We start from the raw sequence: 6,219 nt of genomic DNA, 5'->3' as shown, positions 1-6,219 counted from the left end.
GCTCTAAACCACCACCCCCTTTTCGAATTTGAGCTCTTTGCCTGCATGCCTTTCAGCCCGTTCACACGTGCGCTTTGCTCCGAGGATGAAAAGAGGCAGCGGTTTCCTCTTGACGAGAAAGGAAGCGCGTTGTAGAGAAGATGCTTCGGTATGAGAGTCGCCTGTTCCGATAACTATCATAAATAAAAAAACATATTATTATTAATTTATCATCATCATCATCATCATCATCATCATCATCATCATCATCATCATCATCATCATCATCATCATCATCATCATTATTATTATTATTATTATTATTATTATTATTATTATTATTATTATTATTATTATTAAATCCACAGAGACATTTAGTCTAAGACTGATGAGAACTTAATCATTCAAACCTTAACCAAAGACTCATGGATTATTAAGGTAGCCTCTAAGAATATAAGCAGGTCAAAGCAGGGTGATATTATTAGTGTTAAAGCTTGAAAAAGTTCACTCAATAAAACGCCAATCCTTTCAAAAATAAGTTTTTCCGAGTCGCCTATTTCCCGTTTCTAAGATTTCCTAGGTAAAAGGTGATGCAGAATAGGAATTCATAGCACAGCCCTTCCACTAATGTATTCTGGGTATTTCTCTCCAGCACTGGAGAAAAATACCCATATTTTAAAGCCTGTCTTGTTGCCTTAGTTGAAAGCCATTTCTAATAATTCAATAGGATTCATCAGCATCCTCATTCTAGCCCTTGTCTATCCACTGCAGGACGAAGGCCTCTCCCGCCTGTTTCCAACCAATACAATCCTGAGCTTTCTTTTGCCAATGGGGCCCACCATACTTGCTGATGTTGTCACTCCATCTGGTTTTATGTCTCTTTTGTGGATGCTTTTTATCAACTGGGATCCATTCTGTGACCGGCTTGGTCCACCTGCCCTCATTTTACAAGAAAGAAAAAAAAAGCTAGCAAAAAATGGACAGGGAAGAGTCCATCTGGGTTACCAAAGCGAAATGGAGGACATCAAGTCAAGTGATCAAACCACATTCTGCAACCGCCCCACGCCGCCAATCGTTTTGACGCTGGAAGCGACCGCAGAACGGGAAAAACAAATAATAATAATAATAATAATAATAATAATAATAATAATAATAATAATAATAATAATAATAATAATAATAATAATAATAATAATAATAATAATAATAATAAATAAAGAGTGATAAGCTGTCAGAGGAGAATGTGGAGACTAATCTATCCCATCGCTTTGCTCCAGTGGAAGAATTCAGTAGGGTTGCCCAGACATAAATCTGGATCCGCAGGGCAGGTGAGGGAAACTCGAGTCTTCTGTTCTTTCTATTCTATTCAGAATTTCCCTGGGCCCTAAGCTAGCAAACTCTCGACTGGACTCCGGGGGGCCCTGGGCGAATCGGGGCGCCATCTACCGTTTGGACGCGGAAGAGCGCTTTAATGGAGAAAAACCCCCAAGGCTGTCAGACCCTCGAGAGCAGAGGTCCCCAACCTTTTGGACACCAGGGACTGGTGCCTTGGAGAGAGGTTTTTCCGCCTAGCGTGGATTTGTGTACTACCTGCATCCCACGCATGGGGTTTTGCTTGTTTGTGCGGACCGGTTGCTGGTACCGGTCCACGGATCGGGGGTTGGGGACCCCTGCTCAAGAGGATATTGCAGTCATTGGGCCCTCCTGGCTGTGCACGGACCCCCCGAATAAATTGCACTAGGCCCTAAGAGGAAGTTCTCTGGAGTCCGTTTTTAAAAAAAAAACAAAAAAAAAACGAGGAGTGGAAGATTGGTGAGAATTTCCAAATGCGTCATTTTAAAAATGTGTGTCGAACTTGAACGTGGTCACTGGAACGCGCACGCGCGCGCGCGCACACACACACACGCACACACCCTTTGCACTTAAGGGAAGCATTATGGTTAGAGCCATGGAGATGCCACCATGCACCCTGGCAATTTGATTTGAGGCTGGCCTTCAGGTCTTATCAGCCTCCAACAGAAGGCTCACCTTTCGCAATTTTTTTGGCAAACACTGTTGCCTTCTTGGGGAATGGATGTATGGATAATTTCCAGGCTGGTTTACACTTTTCAGATTTCTAGGTAGGTAGGTAGGTAGGTAGGTAGGTAGGTAGATCAATGATAGCTGATAGATAAATGTTTGTGTGTGAGTGAGTGAATGAGAGAGAGAGAGGTGAAAGGTGGATGGATGGGTAGGTTGATGGATAGATGGATGGAGATAGATAGATAGATAGATAGATAGATAGATAGATAGATAGATAGATAGATAGATAGATAGATAGATAGATAGATAGATAGATAGATAGATAGATAGATGATAGAATGAGATGGATGATAGATAGATAGATAGATAGATAGATAGATAGATAGATAGATAGATAGATAGATAGATAGATAGATAGATAGATAGATAGATAGATAGATAGATAGATAGATAGATAGATAGATAGCTTTGGGGCTTTCTACTGGTTACCCATGCCAATATAGACCTATTTCTAACTTTGCTCAGCTTTTCCAGGCATACTCTTTGTACAATTGCCACCAGCTTCCCATCCTGTCAAGCAGGGGCGTATTGCACTAGGGCTTCCACCACCAGCATCTTCATTACTTCAGAAAATGTCTTTGATGCAACATTTCTCTCTTCCTCCTATGTCTATTTTCATTCTGTATGAATAGAGAGCTAGTTAGCACGGGGCTAGAAACCAAGAAACTGTGAGTTCTAGTCCTGCCTTAGGCACTAAGCCAGCTGGGTGACCTTGGGCCAGTCACTCTCTCTCAGCCCTAGGAAGGAGGCAATGGCAAACCACTTCTGAAAAACCTGGCCAAGAAAACTGCAGGGACTCACAAGCAGGCGGCCACCAGGAGCCAAGGCTAACTTGAAGGTATATATACATATAAAATGAATTCAACCTTCACAAGCAGGAAATTTTACAGCGAATCATTTTTTTTTCTCCTAAACTAAACATTATTTTAAATGAAATAGAGAGAAGTGGGGAAGGGGACCTAAGGTGGTCCCTATAGATCTTAAATGGATGCAGCCACTGATCACTGGCTCCCTTTATGGATCCTCAGATTTGCTAGTCCCTGTTTTAAGGGATTTATTGATCCCTGCAGTAACTATTATCTTTTAAAAAGAAGAAGGAAAGAAGGAAGGAAGGAAGGAAGGAAGGAAGGAAGGAAGGAACGAAGGAAGGAAGGAACGAAGGAAGGAAAGATAGATAGGAAAGAAAGAAAGAAAGAAAGAAAGAAAGAAAGAAAGAAAGAAAGAAAGAAAGAAAGAAAGAAGAAAAGAAGGAAGATGGATGGGAAGGAAGGAAGATGGATGGGAAGGAAGGAAGGAAGATGGAAGGTAGGAAGGAAGGAAGATGGATAGGAAGGAAGGAAGGAAGGAAGGAAGGAAGGGGTGCAAGAGAAACTATTCAATCGAAGCAGTTATCACCTGAGTCATGAGTCATGAGGTGTATCAAGATACAAGAACTGTTTTATTTAAAAGGGGGGAGGTGATGATTAGATATCTTATCCTGCCCTGCCATTCCCTGCAGAATGTGAACTATTTTATTCAAGCAAGACGAAATAAAGACATAGCAATTTGGTTGTGGATTGCAACCTAGCAACAGCATTGCTGTAATAATAATAATAATTTTGCAGGCAGCTGAAGAAATGATAGGCCATCTAGTTAACCTATTGCACAAACGGACTATAAGTCACAGCAAAGGGGCAACTGAAAGATCCTCAAGAAAGAAATATCACTTCCCTGTGAGCAAGAACTGGTGGGACCATAACATGAGAAAGTCATAGAAAATGATGAAACTAAAGCGGGATTTTATAATTCAAACAGATTGGCACCTACCACATGAACTCTTCCCAATTGTTGATAAGAAAGACCAAATAAAAAGTATATAAAAGTATATAAGTGGATAACAACATTGCAGTACCTGGAGGCAGCAGAACAGGAGAGAAAGGATGGGGGGGAAAATCACAAAATATAAAGACCTGCAAATAGAAGTAGAACGACTGTGGCAAAAGAAAGCAAAGATAATCCCAACAGAATAGGCGCCTTGGGTGCAATCCCAAAACAACTGGAGCACCACTTGAACACCATCGGCATTGACCAATTCGCCACCAGTCAATTGCAAAAGGCAGCTTCAGTCGGAACAGCTTACACTACATCCTAGGAAAATGTGTTTAATACCATCAAACCGCAAAGTCTGCCTATCCCCCGAGTGCTTTTTCCGGCTGGCTGTGACCGAAAAATAATTGTGGGATCCTTTTTCAGGCTGACCTCAAAAAAAAATCCAGCCGCTTGCTCGCAATCTATGGAGCGAAAGGCGTCGGATTGTGCTCCAACTTCAGAAGCCAATCTAGAGTAGAGTTTTTGTTTTTGTTTCTTTTTAATTAAAATCAAAGCCTGAACCACGGCGTCCTACAATATCGCCACTCCAAGAAGGACAGAGAAGGAGGTACCTGTTGCAATCCTGCACACCTGAAAGTTCCTTGGACTCGTTGACCTTTGGTTTTGAAATATACACCGTAGGGTTACACTAGAAGGCTGCCGGTGTGAGTTACGCTCTCACACCGCAGGAGCCCACGGAACTAAAAATTGGTGTGCAGTTCCCAGCAGACCTACACAATTCAAGTGAAAATTCTTTTTTAGAAATCTCCAAATATCCTATTGTTGCATTAATGTAAAAAGTTTGCGCAATGAAAAGCGGAGCTGTCCAGAGATTTCTTCCACGATTAGGGACACAGCGGTAAAAACTTACAGCGTGCAGTGGGGTTCTCTTGGACGCAGACAAGGATAATGCAAAAAAAATATTAGAGACCAGATCCTCGCGATGAAAAGGTCTCAGAGGTTGTTAAATCTCTTTAGTGCTTATTTTACCATAGGCAGGCGCTTGGCGAACACGTCTTCATTCTCCTAGTTAGTTCGGCGTATTGTGTATTTTATTCCATTTTGCTGGGAGTTCGTCGTTTTGTTTTGTTTTTAAAAATGAAAAATTTTAACCTATTCAGCTGCCGGGCATAAACACACACACACACAAGATTATGAAGGGTGCTATGTAAATGCTTAATTTTTTTTTTAACTAGTTGTGGATTGCAATCCTAAAACGCTTATTATTAGGGAGTGAAATCCGACTGCAGTGAAAACCCATCTATTTCGTGCGGCCGGCCTGGCGTAGTCTTAATTAGGTTTTAGTATAGGTTTTTATATGGGGTATTTTAGAGCAGGCCTTTGTTTATTTAATTTGATTTTAGAATAGATATTTATTGTGATTTTTATTATCGCCTGTTCACCGCCCTGAGTCCCGTAAGGGAGGTAGGGCGGTATACAAATCTAAATAAACATAAACATAAACAATATTGGGGGATCAAGCCGAGCGGCTAAGATTTCAGGTTGGATTTGAGCCTCTCGCGTTCACAATCGTGTGCGCGTCTGCCGGCCTTATGCGCGTGTGAGAGAGACAGAGAACGAAATGGAGAAGAACGACACAAGTTTTCTGGTCGATTGCTGACACACACACACACCCCAGGCTTGCAACGGAACCAGGGAACAACTGTCCAATTTAGACATTGTCGGCTTCCATATTTCTACGGTTTTCGACTTGCGTCTTCTTCCTGTGTTTGCTGCGATCCTGGAGAGATCTCAGCTTCTCCTAAGTCGCTCCAGAAATCGTGTACGGGGAAATCAGACACCCTGTCCGGACGTGAAACGTCAGGTGGGAGCCACGCCGTTTGAAAAAGCTGACCGGAGTTTCCAGGACCCGCGCCCAGTCAGTTTCCCTTCATTTTAACCATTGGTCTCGTTGGGGGAAATGCCTGGGTTTAAATCAGGTTCCGCTTCCGCTTCCTCGCTTCTCTCTTCCCCTCTGACGGGTTAGTTAGGGTCCCTCGCCTTAAAAATAGACATCTTAAGCAGCTCCAGCCAGAGGTGAAATCCGTTATTTACATCTGCCTGCCTGCCTACTTAACATTTATCTGTTTGTCTGTCTCTAACTATCTGTCTCTCTATCTGTCTGTCTCTTTCTCTCTCTCTCTCTCTCTCTCTTTCTCTTTCTTTCTCTTTCTCTCTGTCTTTCTCTATTTCTCTCTGTCTTTCTTTCTCTCTGTCTCTCTCTCTGTCTCTCTCTCTGTCTTTCTCTATTTCTCTCTGTCTTTCTCTCTCTCTCTCTCTCTCTCTCTCTCTCTGTCTTTCTCTCTCTCT

Source organism: Protobothrops mucrosquamatus, unplaced genomic scaffold, assembly GCF_001527695.2.
Source record: "Protobothrops mucrosquamatus isolate PMUCROS unplaced genomic scaffold, P.Mucros_1.0 scaffold790, whole genome shotgun sequence".
Taxonomy (NCBI): Eukaryota; Metazoa; Chordata; class Lepidosauria; order Squamata; family Viperidae; genus Protobothrops; species Protobothrops mucrosquamatus.
This window is presented reverse-complemented; position numbering follows the sequence as displayed.